Source organism: Chiroxiphia lanceolata, chromosome 2, assembly GCF_009829145.1.
Source record: "Chiroxiphia lanceolata isolate bChiLan1 chromosome 2, bChiLan1.pri, whole genome shotgun sequence".
Classification (NCBI taxonomy): Eukaryota; Metazoa; Chordata; class Aves; order Passeriformes; family Pipridae; genus Chiroxiphia; species Chiroxiphia lanceolata.
This window is the reverse complement of record NC_045638.1, coordinates 44,143,322-44,165,188: the sequence shown is the minus strand read 5'-3', so window position 1 is coordinate 44,165,188 and position 21,867 is coordinate 44,143,322. Positions and strand designations below refer to the sequence as shown.

At 41.9% G+C, this 21,867-nt stretch overlaps 1 protein-coding gene across 3 annotated transcripts in view; it reads left to right on the top strand.

Moving 5' to 3' along the window:
* The window catches only part of GPC5 (glypican 5), a 272,432-nt gene that overhangs the window by 1,945 nt on the left and 248,620 nt on the right, over positions 1–21,867 (top strand). The gene's annotated exons all lie outside the window — the stretch shown is intronic.

The window sequence follows — 21,867 nt, the reverse complement described above, 5'->3', positions numbered from 1 at the left end:
ACCCTTGACTGCAATGAAAGCTAAATTTCAAATATTTAACTACCTGCACTGAATAGTCTGAAGCTGTGCCCCAATGAGTAACAGCCCTCAGAAATTCCATACTCTGAAACCTTACGGCCACCTTGTTTGAGGTAGCTCAAGGGCATGAGTGAGGTCTGTGAACAAGAGTAGGTTATTGAGCAGTAAGCTAATATTTGAGTTTCCAGCCTATCAACTACATGAATGTGATTACTTTTAACCTGAAGTAAATGAAAGCTGGCTTACTGCTTGGAGAGAACTACTTCCCTCCTACCGGAGAGGTACAAAATGTGCAAGTAGATTATGTGCACATATTGTGAAATCTATTGCTCACCCCTTTGCTTATCATGGGGCAATATGCTTACATGCAAAATAGGAAGTGAATATCTACTTTTCTTTCTGTTCTTCTTGAATGAAGCAAAAAGGTATGCGTGTCTTGTAGTGAGTGACATAGTGATTTTAACAGGGATAATGAAACAAACTTTTACTAATATTAAACAGATCATTAGCAGGCACAGGTAACTGTACTTTGATTCTTGAAAGAACTATTGACATTGATAATGTCAATTCTTAATAAATCTATGAATTTCAACTTGCATTAAGGGCTTGAACTTAGGTCTGTGAAGGCTAGAGGAGTGCCATGACAGAGATCTGCTCAACCTTGAGTTCCAGAAGAGACTGTTTTATATTCGCTATTTCAGTGCATTTGAAATGCATATGCATAGCAGGTCACAATACAGCATGTTACAGATTTACTGTAGATCAGCTGCATAGCTGTTTAGCACTTGTACAGTAGCCATTTATGTTGTGGTTTTGGATAGTGTCTAAAAATACAACGGATTTCACTGAGGAGTGTTGGCTGTTTCCTGGGTTATTTATTTTGCAGTGTGTAAGTCTTAGACTTCCCTGTTGCAGCTGTTCTGATCTATCATGGCTGGGCTTCACGAACAAAGATTTGGGGAGGACTCTACCCACACTTGCTACAAGCGCGCTGGTGGCTAAAAAGGCCAATATGAGATAGGCACGTCCGGCTGCAAAAGACACAGCAGAAAGACTCCTTAGGTCATAAATTCTGCAAGACACGATTATTTCTGCATTGTCTTTTCTCCTTGAGAGTGATCCTGCGTGCGTTCTCAAAGGCATCAGCAGCGTTATAGATGGTGTGTCTCCAGACCTCCCGATTTGAGGCCAGAGTAGACCAGTTATGCTGATCAATATGGCCAAGGCTGAGATGTTGTTTCAGGGAGTCCTTGTATCTCCTTTTTGGGGCTCCTCTCATGTGGCAACTGGTGGCAAGTTCACCATAAAGCAAGATCTTAGGGAGGCGGTGATCCTTCATCCTGGAGACGTGCCCTGACCAGCACAGCTGTGTTCTCAGCAACATGGCCTCAATACTTGTGACAGCTGCTTGTTCTAGAACAGACGTATTGGTCACATAACCTGACCAGTGGATGTTTAGGATTATACGGAGACAGCGTTGATGGAAGCGTTCCAGGAGTCGCAGGTGGCGGCAGTAGATGACCCATGATTCAGATCCATTAAGAGAGTAGACAGCACTATGGCTCTGTAAACACTGATCTTTGTACTTTTCTTCAAGTGTTTATTTCGCCAAACTCTTTTATGAAGCTTTCCGAAGGCACTATATGCCTTTGTTAACCTGTTGTCTATCTCTCCATCAATCTTACCATCTGAGGAGCTGAGGCTACCTAGGTAATTAAACTGCTGGACTGATTTGAGCACTGATTGGCCAGTGGTGATATGGGGATGATGGATGATGTTCTGATCTATAAGGCACACATATACAGCTACTTAATATTCGCTGGGACAGAAGCAAAGTGAAAAATTAGCTCTGTAGTTTGGTGGTTAGGGTACTTGTCTGGCACAAAGGAAGGTTGCTACTCCAGTGAGTATTTTTATTTATTTTTATAACGTATAGATATAGTCTGCATTAGCATAATTTCACTTGCCGGGCCTGAATCACTTTACAACAAGTGTTTTTCAAGGTGTGTATGAGCTCTGTGCTGGATATGCTTCCAGTGTCCGAATCTCATCCATTTTGATGCCCTTTTCAATGAATCCTCTAAGGTCATCAGACCTTTAAAGCAAGGAGTTATGTACTGAATGGGATATAATTTACTAACTTCTCAAAAGAATGAAAAGAGGTGTGTGGTGGTTTCACTCTAGGCCTTCCTGGAGACCAACTTGTAGCCAGGAAGGAACTAGAAAAGTGATCACGGAAGTATTCCATGCTATTCCTTTACGTAACTTGAGGTATAAATAAAGCCAGCGGGAGGGATCTCGCTCTCTTCCTCTCCGGCGAGGTTCGAGAACGGTGGGTCCCTGTTTCGGTCGGGTTTATCTGGAGCCGAGGCCTACAGTGACTGCCGTTATCTGCCCGAGTGAGGGGAGAGCCGAGGACCGTGTCTGGTCATCCTGCCTGTTCGAAGGGAAGTGGTGAGATTTTGCTAGTTTGCCTTCGGCTGGCCGTTTGACTTGTTCGGTCCTTGCCCTTTTTGTCCTTCTCCCTTTCCCCCCCCCCCCCCCTCCCCACCCGGTGTGTGGTATTCTCCTTTTGTGTATCTGTCTCATATGTAAAGTATATACATATATATATATATATATATTTTGCTATAGCTTTGGCTGCCTGGTTTTTTTTTTTCCCCTTTTTCCCTCTCTGGGAGGCGGGTCCTTGTTGTCGAGTTTCGGGGGACTTGGCGGGAAGCCAGCTCGAAACTTGTACAACATTTTTGGTAGCAGAGGATGGTTGTTTTGGTTAAGTTTGGCTTGTTTTGATAAACATTTTCTGGGAAGACAGCCAAGTTCGGTGTTGTTTTGCAAACCAATCTATTGTTTTGGGAACAGGTCTGGGAACACTGCCAGAGTCTGGGAAAGCAGCCAAGGAAACTTTGTTTATATAAACAAAAGTTTGTTTTGGGATCAGGAAGAAATAATAACAAAAAACAATGGCTATTTCATTAATTGGTCTTATAATTCTAGCCATCTTTACACCTGTGTTAGGCTACTCTATAGGGAGACGTCCAGACCTTGAGGATGGATGGAACGAATTGCTTCCATCCTTTAATTTTGACATCGAAGGTTTGTTAAAGGAGATCCCCATGGTTAAAATTGGCTCTAATTACTATATAAATCTTATTGCAACAGTACTGTCATTGATAAAGGTACTGGAAGTGCTCCTTAAACTTGGAAGAATGGGGTTCCGTTGCTTTCCCTCTTGTAGGAAAGATCACACCTCAAAGGGACTCGCTGGAACTTTGGAAAGGGCTGCAGACAGGCCAGTCTCCGGGTGGCATGGAGCTTGGGAAGATTTCGGTAGATTACTAGGACATGTGTCACCCCCCATTAATTGGGAGTTTACACCAGAACAAATGTTTGATTCTGGTGAAATGGCCCACTGTTTGGCAGAAGGGTGTTTTTCCTACAAAGATCCGAATATGCAATTCTCCGCTTTGTGCTGGGGCCTGGCTAATGCTTATCGAGCTGCCATAGACCACCTTCAGAGGGTTAAGGTTGACACAGAGACCCAAACCACGCCACTTGAAACCAGTGATGTCCCTATTAGGTCCACAGAAGTTGGAGTCCAAGCACAACTTGAAGTCAATACCATCTCTACTAAGTCCACTAGGACCGGGACTCAAGCTAAGAACCGGAAGGTCATCATTGCCCCTGTGAAGAAGAAGAAGACGTGGGTAAGGGAGATCAAGGAACTTACGGACCCATCTCCGCAACCAGAATGCACAGAAGAAAGAGAAGAAGAAGAAGAAGAAGAAGGAACAGAGGATGTAGTGAACGAAGGAGCGGCAGCAATTGGAGAAGGAGCAACAGCAAGTGATGAAGGCGCGACTGCGAGAGAGGAAGAAGTGGTTGTGACTGAGGAAGGAGCGATTAGAAGAGAAGAAGCAGTTACCAGAGAGGAAGAAACGGCTACACGGGAAGGAGCACGTCCAAAAGAACTAGGGGCACGCCCAAAGGAATACAGAATAGCATCAAGAGAAAAGAAAGCAACAGTACAAACGGTCGGTGGTATATTGTCGCTTGATGATTTATATCCTGACTACACATTCAGTATTACAAAAGACGCAAAGAAGGAGCCAAAGCATCCCCCTCAATTGGAGGGGGAATTATCCCTACCCCTCCAGACCCAACCTTCTCTTGGAGGTATGAATGATTGGAGGAGAAGGCCCTTATCTCAGCACGCGGAAGATTACTCACTACCTCCACCCGCGGGGTATCGCGAACGACACAGGAGTCCATCCCCATGGCGTGAATGGCATAGAAGTCCATCTCCACGGCGTGAACGACGCAGAAGTCCATCTCCGCGGCGCGAGCGGCGTAGGAGTCCATCCCCACGGTATGAACGACGTAGAAGTCCATCTCCGCGGCGTGAACGGCGTAGGAGTCCATCCCCACAGTATGAACGGCGTAGAAATCCATCTCCGCGGCGTGAACAATATAGAAGCTTATCCCCACAGTACGCCCAGTCTCCACCTCCACATGAGAGATATAGGGAGGAAGTGGGAGCAGTCCCACGTAGGAGTGGAAGAGTAAAGAGAGAGGTGGAAAAGATTCTACGTGGGAGAGATGGACAAGAAATAATGCGAGAAAGCGAAATTACACAATCACTGACCACAAGAGAGCTTCGAGATTTACGGAGAGATTATATGCGCTTGCCTGGTGAAGAAGTCCTCACCTGGCTGGTGCGATGCTGGGACAAAGGAGCTGATAGTCATGTAATTGAAGGTGATGAAGCACGACAATTGGGATCCATTGCTCGAGACCCTGTGATAGAGCAAGAAATGGGGAGGGAGAAAATGGCGTCCAGCCTTTGGCTCCGAATCCTCCACGCGGTGAGAGTGAAATACCCATTTAAGGAGTCCCTGAAGAGTTCTTCAAGAAGGTGGAGGACTGCAGAAGAAGGCATCCAATACCTACGGGAATTGGCCATGCTGGAGATCATCTATTCTGATCCAGATTATTATGACATCCAAGTTCCTGAGAATGTTCCATGCACGCAACCAATGTGGAAAAAGGTAATTCAAGGTGCCCCCAAACCATATATTTCCTGCTTGATATCTGTATATAATCCAAAGATGGAGGAACCAAGCGTGGACGCTATGTGTGCTTGGATAAGAACCATAGAGGAAAATATGGAAGACTCCTTCAATCCCCTCTACCGACGCACCTACGATAGGGAAAGAATGGAGAGAGATTATGAATGTTCCAGATATGAGGACGACCTTAGAGACAGAGAGGACAGAAGGTATAGAGATTACCAAGAAAGGCCAATGGGAAGATCACGGTGGAACCGACAAAGACGACCTCGGCCTAGACCTCGATCCTGGTCTCGATCTCGCTCACGGTCCCTGTCATTCACACGTCGAAGGAAAGAGAACTCTAAGCGTTGGTCACGTAACCAACTATGGGCATACCTTCGTAGTAAAGGAGAAAACATGAAGAAGTGGGATGGTGAACCCACTTCTAAGCTCGAAGCTAGAGTGAGGGAGCTGAAGCGAAAGAAGACTGACAAGAAAGTTGTCTATGTAGTAGACGGAGATTTCTTAAAAGAGAAACTGCGATCACCGAAACACGAGAAGATGGAGGTCCACTTCGACAACGGCAAAAAGTCTAAGAAGTCAAAGTCAAGCTCTGACGACGAATGCTCTGATCAAGACCAGTAGAGGGGCCCTGCCTTCTGCCAGGAGAAGGAGAGGGACCAAGAAGATAACCGAGTTTACTGGGCTGTGTGGGTTCGATGGCCTGGCACATCGGATCCTCAGAGATACCAGGCCTTGATAGATACTGGAGCCCAGTGTACTGTAATGCCTTCAGAGTGTAAGAGTACCGAGACTGTTACTATTTCTGGAGTGACCGGAGGGTCTCAAGAATTGTCAGTAGTAGAGGCAGACATGAGCTTGACGGGAGACCAATGGGAAAAGCGTCCCATTGTGACGGGGCCAGAAGCCCCTTGCATCCTTGGTATGGACTACCTAAGAAGAGGATACTTCAAGGACCCGAAAGGGTACCGGTGGGCTTTTGGTATAGCCTCGGTGATTGAAGAGGAGTCCAAGCAGTTGTCTGCCCTTCCTGGCCTCTCAGAAGACCCTTCCATTGTAGGATTACTGCGAGTTAAAGATCAAGAAGTGCCAATAGCCACAACAACTGTACACAGACGACAGTATCGGACAAACCGAGATGCTGTGATCCCTATCCACAAAATGATCCGAAAGTTGGAGAGCCAAGGGGTGGTCAGCAGAACCCATTCACCCTTCAACAGCCCCATCTGGCCTGTGCGTAAATCCGATGGAGAGTGGAGACTGACTGTGGACTATCGTGGCTTAAATGAAGTTACGCCACCGTTGAGTGCTGCCGTGCCAGATATGTTGGAGCTCCAATACGAGTTGGAGTCCAAGACAGCAAAGTGGTACGCCACCATCGACATAGCCAACGCGTTTTTCTCCATTCCTTTAGCGGCAGAGTGCAGGCCACAGTTTGCTTTCACCTGGAGGGGCGTTCAATACACCTGGAATCGACTGCCCCAGGGGTGGAAACACAGTCCAACCATCTGTCATGGACTGATCCAGGTCACGCTAGAGAAGGGTAAGGCTCCCGAACACATCCAGTACATCGATGACATCATTGTATGGGGGGATACAGCAGAAGAAGTTTTCAAAAAAGGACAGACGATCATCCAGATTCTCCTCAAGGCCGGTTTCGCTATAAAGAAGAGCAAAGTCAAGGGACCTGCCCGAGAGATCCAATTCCTAGGGGTGAAATGGCAAGATGGACGACGTCAGATACCAACAGACATAATCAACAAGATTGTAGCAATGGCTCCCCCCACAAACAAGAAAGAAACCCAAGCTTTTCTGGGAGCAATAGGTTTCTGGAGGATGCATATCCCAGAATACAGTCAGATTGTGAGCCCTCTTTACTTTGTGACCCGTAAAAAGAACAATTTCCAGTGGGGTCCTGAGCAACAACAAGCTTTCAGGCAGATCAAGCAAGAAATTGCACATGCCGTGGCTCTTGGACCAGTTAGAACGGGACCAGATGTAAAGAACGTACTCTATTCTGCAGCTGGAGATAAAGGTCCCTCCTGGAGCCTCTGGCAAAAGGTGCCTGGCGAGACGCGAGGGCGACCACTGGGTTTCTGGAGCCGAAGCTACAGAGGTTCTGAGGCCAATTACACCCCTGTGGAAAAAGAAATCTTAGCGGCATATGAAGGTATACGAGCAGCTTCGGAGGTAATCGGTACTGAAGCACAGCTCTTCCTGGCACCCCGATTACCAGTCTTGAGTTGGATGTTCAAAGGGAAGGTGCCCCCTACGCATCATGCCACCGATGCTACGTGGAGTAAGTGGATAGCCTTGATTACGCAGCGTGTACGATTGGGAAGCTCAAATCGCCCTGGAATTCTGGAGGTTATCACAAATTGGCCTGAAGGTGGGAACTTCAGTCTGGCAGAAGAAGAAGAAGAACCAGTGAGCCGAGCTGAAGAAGCTCCACCATTTGATCAGCTGCCAGATGAAGAAAGGTGTTATGCCCTTTTCACTGATGGTTCTTGCCGTATTGTAGGAAGGAACCGGAAGTGGAAAGCAGCCGTTTGGAGTCCCACCCGACGAGTGGCAGAAGCTGCCGAGGGTCAAGGCGAGTCGAGTCAATTTGCAGAGCTCAAAGCCGTCCAATTGGCCCTGGACATCGCCGAACGAGAAGGATGGCCGAGACTCTACCTCTACACAGACTCGTGGATGATAGCCAATGCTCTGTGGGGATGGTTAGACCGATGGAAAAAGATGAACTGGAGGCGTGGAGGAAAACCCATCTGGGCTGCTGACTTGTGGCAGGACATCGCTGCCAGAGCGAAGAGTCTGAATGTGAGAGTCCACCATGTAGATGCCCATGTGTCCAAGAAGCGAGCTAATGAAGAACATAATAACAACAGAGAAGCTGACCGAGCTGCACAGATAGGGGTGTCACAAGTAGACCTAGACTGGCAGCAGAAGGGAGAGCTGTTTCTGGCTCGATGGGCCCATGATGCTTCCGGTCATCAGGGCCGAGATGCCACCCACAGATGGGCACGAGACCGAGGGGTGGATTTGACCATGGATATCATTTCTGAAGTTATCCATGATTGTGAGACCTGTGCCGCTATTAAGCAGGCAAAAAGACTGAAGCCCCTATGGTATGGTGGACGATGGGATAAGTATAAGTATGGAGAGGCATGGCAGGTTGATTATATCAAACTGCCACAGACTCGCCAAGGTAAGTGCTATGTACTTACCATGGTGGAAGCAACAACGGGATGGTTAGAGACTTTTTCGGTGCCCCACGCAACGGCCCGGAATACCATTCTGGGCCTTGAAAAGCAAGTCCTGTGGAGACACGGGACCCCAGAACGTATTGAGTCAGACAACGGGACTCATTTCAAAAATCAATTAGTCACCACTTGGGCGAGGGAACATGGTATCGAATGGGTGTACCACATTCCTTATCATGCACCAGCTGCTGGGAAGGTTGAGAGATATAATGGACTATTGAAGACCACTCTAAAGTCATTAGGAGAAGGAACTTATAAAAACTGGGACAAAAACTTAGCCAAGGCTACCTGGCTAGTTAACACCAGGGGTTCTGTCAATCGAGCTGGCCCTGCACAGGCAGAATCCCTTCACATTGTTGATGGAGATAAAGTTCCAGCGATCCATTTGAGGGGAATGCTAGGGAAAGCTGTTTGGGTTACCCCTGCCTCAGGCCAAGACAAACCCATTCGTGGGATTGTCTTTGCTCAAGGGCCAGGACATACATGGTGGTTAATGAGGAAGGATGGAGTCATCCAGTGTGTGCCTCAAGGAAATTTAGCCTTGGGGAAAAACTAATTGTAGGTCCTAAGTTGTGTTTTTACAGGAAGCCAGTCACCAGATGAGAGAGAGACCTGAACTAAGCTGATGCTGGTATCCGGCGATGAAACAGCCCAGTGATGAAACAGCCATAAATCGAAACTGTAATTGTGACTGAGGAGACCAAAGATCTGGACTGAACTGACATCGGCATTGATTTTCCAACGACGAGACAACTATGCTATATATGCGCGGGATGTAGGCGAACATGAAACATAGGTGTTACGTAAAGAAATAGTATGGAATAAGGGGTGGAGAATGTGGTGGTTTCACTCTAGGCCTTCCTGGAGACCAACTTGTAGCCAGGAAGGAACTAGAAAAGTGATCACGGAAGTATTCCATGCTATTCCTTTACGTAACTTGAGGTATAAATAAAGCCAGCGGGAGGGATCTCGCTCTCTTCCTCTCCGGCGAGGTTCGAGAACGGTGGGTCCCTGTTTCGGTCGGGTTTATCTGGAGCCGAGGCCTACAGTGACTGCCGTTATCTGCCCGAGTGAGGGGAGAGCCGAGGACCGTGTCTGGTCATCCTGCCTGTTCGAAGGGAAGTGGTGAGATTTTGCTAGTTTGCCTTCGGCTGGCCGTTTGACTTGTTCGGTCCTTGCCCTTTTTGTCCTTCTCCCTTTCCCCCCCCCCCCCTCCCCACCCGGTGTGTGGTATTCTCCTTTTGTGTATCTGTCTCATATGTAAAGTATATACATATATATATATATATATATATTTTGCTATAGCTTTGGCTGCTTGGTTTTTTTTTTTCCCCTTTTTCCCTCTCTGGGAGGCGGGTCCTTGTTGTCGAGTTTCGGGGGACTTGGCGGGAAGCCAGCTCGAAACTTGTACAGGTGTATCTAAATTCCAGTGGACATTCCCCTCCACTGCTATCACCATGATAGCCAAAGGCTGGCTGCTTGTTAAAATGAACTTGTGAAAAGTATAGCATAGATGTTCTGCAGTCAGGCTTATTATGTGGCTGAGAGGATTTCTTTCAAATCAAATTAATGTGTTATTTTTTTACTGAAGTATACCAAGTCTTCGTTCCCTATTTGTGTAAAATGTGTTATGTATGTATAAATATAATTATTTATTGTTAGGTATCTAAAAATAATGAAAAAATTGAAAAGTCATAGTTCCTTATATGGTACTTATGAGCTCTTTGTGTTTTGTAAGGTAGGATAATGTAGTTATAATTTAAGATGTTTGTAGATGTACACAATGGGACCAGAAATTTGAAGTTATAGTATGGCTTTCCTTTGTGCTTCCATTATGTCCGTACAATTTTAAACTAAAATAGTTTGCAAGCCAGTTTTCTTGATTTTACCTAACACAATTTTAACCTCCTGTTATTTTAAACAAATTGTTGGTAATGTAAGATACCTGATTATCACCGATGAGTATTTAGTTTTTCATTCCTGATCTATTACTTAAACGCTGCAAGGAAGAATCCTATAAGCAAAGTAAGGCCTAGTTCAACCATATTAAAATTTTGTGTGTATTTTAATTTGTTTTCTGCTATGTGACTTGTGTTATACTGAAGCTATTACCTGGCTCAGTTCTCCCACAGACAATTTCCCTTTCTCATTCTGATTTTATTGTACATGATTGTCAGCATAGTACAGGAAACTGCAAATTCAATTTTGATCAGTCCCATGAGGGACTTGATACTTCATGACTTACTCTTGTTGTTTTAAACATAAATTGAAATAGCCATCTAATTTAAGGGTTTCCTTTGGAGTAGAAGATTAAAATCTATAATTTCTTTTATTCAAGGTCTTTTTCTTTATTGTGTTATTAGGTAGAAGCTAATATTTAAGGAAATTTTGTAGTGATTACCCCCTTGGGAAAGATGTAGCTCATTTAATATTTCCATTTTATGTTTAATGGTTTATTAAACTGACTTTTTTTCTTTCTTTCTTTTACACCTGGTGATCATAAACCTGCTGTTTTCTTTTAAAGATAATGGTGTTTTTTTGGTATTTATTATAATTTAAGTTTTAAAGATAGCCCTTCCCCTAGTCACTGCACTGATTCCTTACTGTGAGGCAGATTAATGACCCCTTTTGTTTAAAGAACTTTAATTTTGCTTCCTCCCTCTGTATTCCTGTGATACAAACTAGCCAAGATTGTGGAAGATCCAAGTGAGAAGTTAGAAGGGCACCATGAGGAGAAGAAGAGGTAACTGCCTAACAAAAAAGTTTAACGACATATTGCAGTGTGACCCTACAAGAGGAAAAGGGTACTCATCCCAGTAAATCATTGGGATGAGGTTCAGGGCTTGATTCAGCTGCACAACAGGAATCTACTGTTTTAGCTGTCATAGGGTGTCCTGTCTGTCTTCCAGACCTAACACTACAGAGAAATGCTGGTCCTGTTTGTCGTCTGTCATATCTGCTGATCCCATGGAGGATATCCTGCATAACGTTGAGAAAAGAAAATACTAGTGTATTTTGGGCAGAAGATTCAAGTTCACTCTTTCAGACTCTAGAGGTCAATATGTAGTGTCTACATGTGAAGTAGGGGCTTTTAGTCCCATAATGGTTAAAGGAAATGAGATCAAATATGTCTGTTCTAAATGGAGTTAAATAACTACAATACTTATGCCTTTTTACTTATATAGACTGTATGTAGTGTATATGTATATTTTAAAAGTAAGGGGCTAAGTTATATTGAAGCCCTAGACAGCACCAGTGTAACAGAACAGTCACTGGTGCCTGAGGGGAAAAAAAAAGATTAAAAAAAATTGCGATTAAAATTGCTGCTTTTCAGAAATATCACAGTTTTTGAATTAGATACAGAATAGACAAGGCAGTAGGGTGGAAAAAAAAAATCAGGATCGTAGGTTTGTTCTTGCTTCTAACTACAGATTTGCTTCCCTACCTGAAATAGTTCTTTGATAGTCGGCTTCTCTCCTTGCAGTTGCTATGGTACCTAATGCAACTGGAACAGGAGCATACTGTCAAACAGATTTGGGAAAATGCACAGAGGTGCATATCTTCTTAAATCTCCTCTCTTATAAAACCGATCAAGAGCATTTATACTAGGGACATAAATAATTAAAAATACCCATGTCAGTTAAAGATCTTTTAAAAATATCTAAGCATCAGCTTATGTCTGTGTAGTGATCAGAGGAATGGCTTAAAATAACCAAATAAACAAATCAGAAGTTTGTAAATCCTAAAAATCGAAATCTGAGAGAAGTAATGAGAGAAGTATAGAATTAGGTCATTAAGGAGAAAAAAGATAGATATGTCATTTTATTTTTTTCATTTTTGTAGAACTTTACACCCTCAATTTCCTCACCTGCACAGTGTACAGCTATAACCAGCAGTCCTTTCTTGAGAAGATTAAAACCTAAAATAAGTATGAGAAATGAAGAGGGAAATCAAAGGCAGTATTAAGAATTCAGTGTATCCAAATAATCAACTACTTTTTGTAGAGAATCCGGAAAGTTTCTTTTCTGCTCCTCAAATGAGGACACTCCTCTCCTTATATAACCTAAAGAAAAAAAGTTCGGATTGTGTTTAGGAGACTGTCGTTCCTCTCTTCTCTGCATCATCTAGCTTTAAATTTCAGTGAATCATAGAATAAGCCGGGTTGGAAAAGACCTCCGAGATCATCAAGTCCAACCCTTCATTCAACACCGCCGTGGTTACTAAACCATCCAGTCTCATCTTAAAAACCTCCAGGGATGGTGAATCCACCACCTCCCTGGGCAGCCCATTCCAATGTCTGATTACTCTCTCTGTACAAAAATTTTTTCCTGATATTCAACCTAAACCTCCCCTGGCGGAGTTTAAGGCCATGCCCTCTTGTCCTACTGCTGGTTGTCTGGGAGAAGAGACCAACCCCCACCTGGCTACAACCTCCTTTCAGGGAGTTGTAGAGAGTGATGAGGTCTCCCCTGAGCCTCCTCTTCTCCAGGCTAAACAACCCCAGCTCCCTAAGCCTCTCCTCACAGGACTTGTGCTCGAGTCCCTTCACCAGCCTTGTTGCTCTTCTCTGGACCTGCTCCAGCACCTCAATGTCCTTCCTGAACTGAGGGGCCCAGAACTGGACACAGTACTCCAGGTGTGGCCTCACCAGTGCTGAGTACAGGGGCAGAATCACTTCCCTGGTCCTGTTGGCGACAGTGTTCCTGATAGAGGCCAGGATACCATTGGCCTTCTTGGCCACCTGGGCACACTACTGGCTCATGTTCAACTTCCTGTCAATCCAGACTCCCCGGTCCCTTTCTGCCTGGCTGCTCTCCAGCCACTCTGTGCCCAGTCTGTCGCGCTGCATGGGGTTGTTGTGACCAAAGTGCAGGACCCAGCACTTGGCCTTGTTGAAACACAGTATGACTCAAAGCTGTAAGAAGTATTTCCCTAATTTGGCCAATTTACGTGGCAGTGTCTTCTATGACACTGAAAGAAGGCCAACCATGACATCTCACTGTGCATGTTGAGAATTCAGAGCAAGTGATAGATTTTTGACTTAGCCTACCTGAAAATGTAAAACCTTATACAGTGTGAGGACAGTTACAGCATTTTCCTGAGAAGTTAAAAATAAAAATTCTTAAGACCAAGAAAACTCTATTTGATGTTCTAGCGAAATGAAGGAAGAAAAACATTCTGAGCAGAGCATGTCAAGTTTAATTCAAAGTTTAATGTTTGTCAAACATTATATTACTTGATCACAGATGGAGAAAGGTTGTGCATGACTGAGATACTTTCACCATCTTGACATCTTACAACACTGCTATTTCAGCATGAAAAATAATCCCTGCCCATCCCTGCTCCAAGTCTTCTTCAGGTTATCAAATGAAAACCGTAGCACTATAGAGGGAAAGAATAACATTGGAAACCAGCTTCCATGATTTATTATTATTTGCTAAATGAATCTTTACCTTACATGAAGTAATATTTTGCCTCCATTTTTTTGCAGGCTAAAACTTAACATGCCTTACAAGTTACCTACAAATTAAGTGAAACCAGGTTATTTTTAATATGTGATTCTCTAGTGAATATTATTTTGAGCTGTTGTTTGTGTTTGCTTTCAACTATCTTTTTTGACTCGTGACTCTGTTACTGTGGTAAGTGTATAGGATTGAGACTGCGTCTAGCTGAAGGAGGTGAAAAAATGCTAGGATGAGAAAGTATGACTTTTATATCATATAAATGATCATTAAAATTTTATCATTTTCTGCATTTTATTATATAAAATAAGTTTGGCAGAAGTTTGTAGATAGCAATAACTTCTCTTATAATCTGTATGGAGTGGATAAACTTTTAACCATGTTTTTTGAGCTCATAAAAATTATTACCTGTATCTACAAATTCCAATATTATCTGTGTGGTTAGGTCACCAGAGTTGTAAGAACAGTACTGTACTAGATAGCATACTTTAGATGTAAGAAAATTAATCCAAAGGGAAAATTCTTGTACTCAATACTGTCTCAATTAAGTTCTATTGCAAGAGTTTTTGAGAGAATGTTTTATATTGTTTGCTCCCAGATCTATTTCCAACACTGGTATCTAGTTGCCTGGTGAACATCAAGGCCTGTTCTAATCTGGTTGTTGTTACTAACCTAGTAAAGTTATACTTCAGAGGAACCTTTGTGAAATGCTTTAAGTGAAAGGACGAGCATTTTTACTTGTGATTTACTGTTTTGTCTTGTAGCTTTGATAAGTTTTCAAAAATTAGATGTAGCAGCTGCTTCCAGGTATTTTGCTTGTGAGATCACAATGGTAGAAATCTTTCCTGAGGCTTGAATTATGCTACTTTTCTGCAAACACATGCTTTGTGTTTTTTTCCCTTCCTTTCCATTCTGTGAGGGAAAAGATGCCTACCTAGAAATAGACAATAGGGGAACTTGGACTCTATTCTCTCTTATATTTGTGTACTTTATTTTAAACAGCCGGTGGATTCAAAACAACAGGCAAAACCAGAATGCTTCAAACACTGACATGACATCCTTATTCTGTGTCTTCGTAGCAGGGACTAAACCCATAGTTCTTTCCTTCCTTATCTGAGTTTTTGGTGATTAAGCTAGAGCTAGATTTCTTCTGCCTGCTCTCCTTCCCGTCCTGAGAATCTTCCATCCCAGGCCAGAGGGTGCTTGGCTGACCTTTCACAGGACTAGTGAAAGGTGTTTGCTTCCATAGTGCTTGTTAGTCCCAAGGAGAAGCCCCATCTGGCTCTTTCCAGATTAAAAGAAGATAATTTAAGATGTGGAAAAATGTTTGCGTTGTGGTTTTGTGTTTGTTTGTTTTTATTTTGTTTTGGTTTTTAACCAATATTTATGTATTAATACTTTAATCATATTATTGCTTTTTCTCTGAGTGAGTAATGTGTACAGAGAGTTAATCCACTTCTGTTGGTTTTTAATATGTCTTAAGGAAAACAGTCAATGTTTTAAGTGTTAGATATTTTAGCAACCTGGAGATCCAGATCTATTCTGTTGCTGGTTTTTTTTTTTTCTGTCGATATACAGCACAGATATCATATTCTTCCTTGCCTGAGGAGGCCACAGGCTTGGCTAAGGACAAAACCAGGGCCTAAAATATAGAGGAGCTTGAACAATGAACTAAAAAGTGATTGAAAAGCTTTTTGCTAAGCTGGAGGGAGAAATGTGTTATTCAGGGAAGAAGATTAAACTTTATTCCCAAATATTGTGCTAGGAAGCTCTAGCATATCTAACTTCAGGAGAATGCTGTGGTATGTCTACAAATCTTTTTTTTTAATAGTTTTCCTTTGTGTCTATGGATATGTTTTTTCTTTTTTTCTTTAAAAGAGATTGTGGTCTGTCTGCATCATCTTTACACCAATTTCACAAAAAAAAAAATCTACTGCAAAAATAAACTCTGTTATTTTGCCAAGGAAATATAGGTGGTAGGCACTCTCAGGATAGATGGAATCCTTGATAATGCCTTCGATACATGCAGTGAGTTCCTCAGCAGAATAAATGTGGAGAAACAAAAACATATCCAGTCATGAAAAGATAGCAATTCATAGCCAGCTCACAGAGCATGGAGGGTTCTTGTTCTTTTTTAATGTCCTTTTCCTTTTTGATACCAATCGTACTTCTTTAAATTGAATACATCATTCTCTTGCTCATGCATCTACATTTGCTGTCTGATTTATCTGATGTTCCTTCTTATGCTCGTAACTTTCTTTTCTTTATCTATTTTTAGTTTGGTTATTTTTAGTTAGTGCTTTCATTTGACTCTGAGATTAAATTCAGTAATATTAAAAGCAAAGCAGTTCTGTTCCTGTGTATTACACAAATTAGACACTTTTTTTTATTTGGTTTCCCAAGCACAAACATAGAATACTATATTAGATTAACTGAAACCTCTTACCTGACCTCCAGGGTGCTTCTGGAGAAGCACAGGTCTCCTGTGAATCCTGTGCCATGTCTTCCTGGCTATCACAGTTACTCTGGGGCTCTTTCTGTTCCGTTGTCTATTTATGGTTAAGTAGCTGAATCCCATTCAGGTTGCTTTTAATCAGATTTTATTGACATTATGTGTTGATGGCAGTGGAACTCTGGCCAATAGCATTTTTAACACTGCTATTTAGAAATAAGCTGAATGCAATGAGACTGGGAGAATAAGCTATTCTTTACTCAGAAGACAAGAATGTATCTATAGTTTACTGGGATGCATGCAGAAATCTGGCTTCCCAAGGAAGAACATTTAGAATGTATGATATAATGGAATCCTTTTAGCATCTTTACTGAAGCTACACAATTGTTTTGCTGTGTTAAGATGTCAGCAGTCCCGTAATAGGGACTGAAAATATCTTGATTCCTGAAAAGAGAGATGTGGTGTCAGAGGTAGAGTTGCACAAATGGGGTAATACCTAGTCATATATTTTTTGGAAATTTTCTTATTTCAGATATCAGTGTTTACAAAGCCATAGTGTTGTCTACTCTCTTGTATGGTTCCGAATCATGGGTCATCTACCGCCACCACCTGCGTCTCCTAGAACGCTTCCATCAGCGCTGCCTCCGTACAATCTTAAACATCCACTGGTCAGATTATGTGACCAATACATCTGTTCTTGAGCAAGCAGCAGTCACAAGTGTAGAGGCCATGCTGATGAGAACACAGCTGCGATGGGCAGGGCACGTCTCAAGGATGAAGGACCACCGCCTCCCTAAGATCTTGCTCTATGGTGAACTTGCCACTGGCTGCCGCATGAGAGGAGCCCCGAAGAAAAGATTCAAGGACTCCCTGAAACAACATCTCAGCCTTGGCCATATTGATCACCATAATTGGTCCACTCTGGCCTCAAATCGGGAGGCCTGGAGACACAGCATCTATAACGCTGCGGAAGCCTTTGAGAACACACGCAGGATCACTCTCGAGGAGAAAAGGCAACGCAGGAAGAACCGTGTCTTGCGGAATACACCATCTAAGGAGTCTTTCTGTTGTGCCTTTTGCAACCGGATATGTCTGTCACGTATTGGCCTCATAAGTCACCAACGTGCCTGTAACAAATGTGGATAAAGCCTTCCCAAATCTTCGTTCGCGAAGCCCAGCCATGATGATGATTTTTTGGAAATTTTCTTATTTCAGATATTGTTGCTCCTTAAAATATCTAGGAGCCAGATTCAAATCCTGAATGTTGGACAGTATTTTGATATAGATCAAAACTTGAAAGAGTCATTCTGTTTGACATGCCATATGTAGAGATAGAATCACATGCTCCCTCTTTTCTGAGGGCTGTTTAAACTGGAGAAAAGGAGTCTCAGGAGTGACCTTATCCCTCTCTACAGCTGCATATAAAAGAGGACATAACCTCAAGCTGAACCAAGTCAGGAGTTTCTTCACAGAAGGGGTTGTTAAACATTAAAATGGGCTGCCCAGGGAGATGGTGGAGTCACCATCCCTGGAGGTGTTCAAGAAATGACTGGATGTGTGGTCAGTGGACAAGGCTGTGTTCAGTCAAAGGTTGGACTTGATGATTTCAGAGGTCTTTTCCAACCTAATTGATTCTGTGAATTTGTGGGTTTTTTTAATATTTAGTGTTAAGGTATCAGAAACTCAAAATAAGTAATTGCTTCAATGTACCTTTTTTCTAACTATACACCATTTGTTTCATCATTTATATTGTTCTGATTGATAGCAATACTTATGGTTACTGTTTCCTGCATCCTCTCCCGAAAAGACTTAGAAGTCAAAAGAAACACCATTTTCTTAGGTGTCTCTGAAACCCTTTAAAGAAAATAAAGAGCTCTCTTTTCAGACACTGCGAGTATTTCGGTCAAATCTAACTTGATCAAACATAACAAATGACGGAGATTTTAACTGCGCTTTTGAAAGACAACTTTGTTGATAATGTGAAAGTTAAGCAATTTAGTTTGCTTTCCATACTTCTCAGCTGTTATTCACAAGGAGAGTATTGTGAGAAATTCTACTCTTGCCTTTGACCCTTTCCTTCACACTTATATATACATGAAAGTGAAATCAATGTTCTCTGTTCTTTATAAATTTTTCACTCAAAGCTCTCTTAAGAATAACCATGAAGGATTGCATATAATGGTTTATAAATATAGTTACTCTAATACTTCTCTTTCAAGAAGAGTAAAGAAAACCATTGTGGTTACATTTGTTTCAAAAGTTCAAATTATTGCCTGCTTTCCAGAAGGAAAGTAGTTTGAGAAACATTTTATAGCTAAACAATCTTCCCTCCTGGAGCTCAGAACCTACAAGCGCAGTAATCCATCAGTATTCAGTTATGTTTTCTTTTCTAGTAGAGTAAAAGCAGGAGGGTTTGCAACATACACTATTGTGTTCAGGTTATATCCTTTTTTCTTTTTTTATAAACTCGCATAGAAAGGATAGGTATTTTCCCACCTGTTCATACGCTGAATGCCTGAAGATTTTGATGTCCAGGATTTATGTGTTTCATCTGAGAGGTGGCAAGTAGAAAGTACATCTCACTGAAATTAGTTTGATAGCATGGTGTGGGCTGTGGAGAGAAAGGACAATGCAATTCACCAGTCATGATTCCTGGAGATGCCTTTCTCCATTAACAAGAGAAAGAGCCCAGAGCCACAAGCCCTTGTGGTCTGTACTGGAGTGCATTTGAGCAGCTGGACTAAATCCACAAAGGTACCAAAATCCAACTGCCTTCCACTTAACTTGGACTCCTAAATTAGGAGCCTAGCTTTTCTGGGCTCCTTTGTAGTCAGCTTGCAGAGGAAGATTAGCCTACTTCTTCATCTCCTACCTCAGTGCCTCAATTGCTACCTGAAGTTAGACAATGTCAATTGAGGTATCAAATCACATGGAATTCAGTAGGAACTGGGTTGCCGCTGTGGATTTGGGTATTAAGAGGTGTTCGTTATCTTTAAGTATTTTGGTTGCTAATGTCTATGTTCTACCTCCTTGTGCAAATAGGGGTTTAGCTGATGGAGTTAAGAATGTGATTCTCTCTGTTGGATTTGTGGTATTCCCTAAAACCCTTCTTCCTTATTTGACACAGGTTCCTGAATTAAAGTTGGTATGAATTTCACCCATTTGTGAGCATGGCTTTTATTTTCAACTTCCATGCTTACATACCTCCTTACCTTGTGCGTGTCTGTGGTACTGGAAGGATAAAATACATTCCAGGGCTTGTGAGCCAGCTGAGTATTGGAGATATCTTTTAACAAGTGTAGCTAGTTTTGTCTTGTTTGACTTAATCCATTTTATTTTCATTGGTTTGTATCAGAACCATTTATGCCGAGGAATAGAATTCTGTTCAAACCAGGATGGGATAGCTTTGTTTGGCAATTTCTCAGTTAAGTACCTGTTTTGATCATGGTTATTCCTAAAACTCTTTTTAATATTCTCTTTCTTTGTTTTTAGCATTGATATGCTCTTTAAGGTATTCCCGTTCCTTCCTTGCTTCATACTCTTAACTCTGACAGTGTGTACTGTGTCCTACACTCTTTGTAATTGCCCAACCACTTTTGTGGCTTCTTTATGAACTACATTAGAAAACTAGTGCTGGATAATTTTTCCTTCTGTATTATATTTAAATTGGATCCTTTCCCTGATCTGCTTCATGGAGCAGCTGCACAAACTGTTGTGTGTCTGTCTGGTACTGCAGCCAAAGACTTGTGAGACCACAGCCTAAGCCATGGTGCTTTTGAGCTACTTCCAGTGCTTATAATTAAAAGGCAGCTATGATTACAGGACTATCATAACTTCTGTTTTTGTAGTCTTTTTATTAGACTAGATAGTTACATTTATCCCAAGATGTACTCATTAACCCCATTGTGTATGCATTTGTAAATGGGCTACTTTAAGTTCAGGGAAGGAAAGCAGTAGGGTGGTATTGTCACTTCAAGTGTTTTGTATGACTAATGCTAAAAGGTATTTAACTAAAAGGTGACATAGTTTGTCCACAGTATAGTATAATTCCTGTTGGATATTTATAATCCAGTAAATGCATCAGAAACATATTCTACTTCATAAGGATTTATTTGCAAACTTGTTGCATGAGTTCTGTACAGTGCAGACTGAAAATATAGTAGTATATAATAATTTGCAAACTTCTCTCAAGACAATTGACAGCAACAGTTCTACTATAAAATGTGAGAGATCCACAAATTAGATCCACAAGTTACTACAGAATTTCTGAATTGAACTCTGAAATTCAGCAGAACTTAAGCTGGGAATAAATGCTAAGGTGCATTGAAGATACAGCGATGGCAGATATGACTAATGTTTGATTTAAAATACTTCTTCTATCCCTCAAAGTTCCATCCATCTGATGAAAATACAGTTTTGAAGTTTAACATCTGTCTCAGCTTAAAAGTAATAAAGATGTGGTTTATCCAATATAAACAATAATATTTAAGGTGGTAAATAATAATTCAGAAGACAGTTATGAGTCAAAGGAAGAAGGAATATAATTCCTTACTCTTGTATCTGACCAGCAAAATCTCAGAAGTGGGCATTAATCTATAAGTTAATATATATTCAGGAATTAGCCAAAATACTAGCAATTCTTTCTGTTTTATACATTTTTAAGTCTTTCTCCTCTGACTCTTGCTTCACATGTGCTCCAGACATTTGCTGGGAACTTTTGGGCAAAATAAGCTTTTGGACAGATCCATGTCAAGTATCTTCCCTTTTTTCATTAGGATATAAAAGAGTTCTTGTGTTTTCATTTTACCAGTAAATAAGCATACATGTGTTGTCCTTAGTCAAGTGGGACTATCTCTCAGCAGATTTGTAATAATCCTTCTTAATGTGGTACTCTCACTCTGCTTGGTTTTAGTGTAATTGTTTCAATAAGTGTTTCTTATAAATGAAGAGTGTGAAATATGTAGTTTTAAATTATTATTATTATTATTTTATTTTATTGGTCGTTTTTTCCTGGGGAGCAAGTATTACACAAAATATGGTGTAGGCAAACCTTTTTCTAGAAAGATTTTAAAAGTGAAGGAAAAAGAGAGGCAGATGTTGATATTAGCTGCTGTCATAAATGTTCCTTTTGATCCAGATGTGGCAGGTGCTTCTAGATGTCTGTGTTCTAACCAGAAAAGTCTCTGCTGCTGCAAACATACCAGCTCTCAGCTCTTCGCAAGCAAACTGTAGCTAGCGAATAAAATGAGAAATCAGTGAGCTTTTGAACAAAAAGAAGCCTAATTCGTCTAGCAAGCATAGGGTTAGATTTATGTTGACGGTTCTCAGTGAGGGTGAGGTGCAACTCAAGCACATGCTCGCGTGTGGTCACAGAGATGGGACATCACTCCATGGCCATGCCTTCAGCAACTAGGTATTCTCACTCAGGGTGACAGTACTATGATTTTAGGCCCATGTTCATTTTCCCTGGCTTTAGTTTGAGCTGCATCTGTGCTGATAAGTAGCACATAGCCTGGGAAGAAGGCTGAAACTATTATTTATCCGTGTTGCCCAAGCCATTAGTGTTTTCTTAGATAATGTTTGACTAATGCCGTATTGTG